This window comes from Vombatus ursinus, unplaced genomic scaffold (assembly GCF_900497805.2).
Source record: "Vombatus ursinus unplaced genomic scaffold, bare-nosed wombat genome assembly UNPS02014798.1, whole genome shotgun sequence".
Taxonomy (NCBI): domain Eukaryota; kingdom Metazoa; phylum Chordata; class Mammalia; order Diprotodontia; family Vombatidae; genus Vombatus; species Vombatus ursinus.
Window position 1 is genome coordinate 54,536,733 of NW_020954576.1, and position 1,623 is coordinate 54,538,355.

The window sequence follows — 1,623 nt, forward strand, 5'->3', positions numbered from 1 at the left end:
GTAAATTTTTCCCTTCTCCATAGATCTGAAAAGTAAACTATTCCTTGCTTTCCTAATTTGCTTATGGTATCACCTTTTATGTCCAAATCATATACCCATTTCAGCCTTATCTTGGTATAGGGTATGAGACGTAGATCTATGCCAGGCATTCATTTCCACTGATGAGGAGAGAGTCCTATACCATTGGGCTTTGGGATTGGGATTACATAAAAAAAAAAAAAGAGAAATACATAAACAGTCAACATGCAACCTGCAAGGATCCTTATGTACGGTTTAGTGGCCCTATATCTATTTGAGTTTGACACCACTGACCTAGAACACTGAGCAGTTTTGATTTGTCTAGGATCACTCACCCCATCTGTCAGTCAGCAGGTCTTGAAACCCAAGACTTCCTGACTCCAAAACCAGGTCTCTATTTACTATGCCACACTGTTTCTCATCATTTTTACTGCTATTTATATAGATTTCTTGGAGTTTCATTCCATACTGAAATTATATATTAATACATTTAATTTAATTAAATTGAAACATTTTGCTTCCATAATTAGCTTTATACAATTACAGCTCAGGCAAGGTTAAGAGCTATTCTCCAAATTGTTATCTCCTGCTTCCGTGCATTTGTGAAATCTTCCCCCACAAGGTTCAATTTAAGTCTTGCCTCTTCCCAGATCCTGCTAACTGTTGTCTTCTACCTGTATTTTTCTTAAGCTTTTTGTGTTTTGACTTTGAGCTTGTCATAACCTACTCTGCATTACAGTTATTTGTGGATATGCCATAACTCGTAAATTCCACAAAGACAGGGATTATGTCTTTCTTTATCTTTGTCATGCCAGTGCCTAATCAATAAGCATATATCGAGAGCCTACTGTGCTAGATGCTGGAGATACTCATACAAAAATGAGACAATCCTGGTCCTCAAAGAGCTTACATTTTACTGGGGGGCAGAGTGGGGAAGGGGGGAATGTTGTCACAGATGAGTAAATACAGGTTCTATACAAAATAAAGACTCAGTGATTTGGAGTGAGGCTTAGCAAATAGGGGGATCAAGAAAGGCATCTTGAAGGAGGTGGCAGCTGGGGCTTGGAGAATACTAAGGACTCAGGAGATGGAGGTCAGGATAGAGAGAGAGCCAAGCATGGGCCACAGCCTGAGCAGTTATGAAGAAAGGAGATGGACATGTATGTGGAACTTCAACTGTGGCAGGAGCATTTAGTGCATGAGGAAAAGGAATGTGGAATCAGCCTGGAAACAGGCCAGAATCAAACTGTCTAATTGCCTACAAAATGGTTTTATGCCACCCAGTTTACAAGCATTGCATCCAGAGACATTGAAAGAACCAGCAAGTATTGTTTATGACCTTTGAAAGAATGAGAGAAGGACTGGAAAAGGGTGAATGTGATCCACATTTTCAAAGAAAAGCAAACCAAATGGTGAGGTTCCAAAGGTGAGGAACCTGCAGCTTCAAGGCCACGGTGACCTTCTAGGTCCTTGGGTGCAGTCTTTTGACTGAGTCCAAGTTTTACAGAACAAATTATTTTACTAAGTAAGGAATTTGTTCTATGAAGTTTGGATTTAGTCAAAGGGCCACACTTGAGGACCCAGAAGGCCACATGTGGCCTTGAG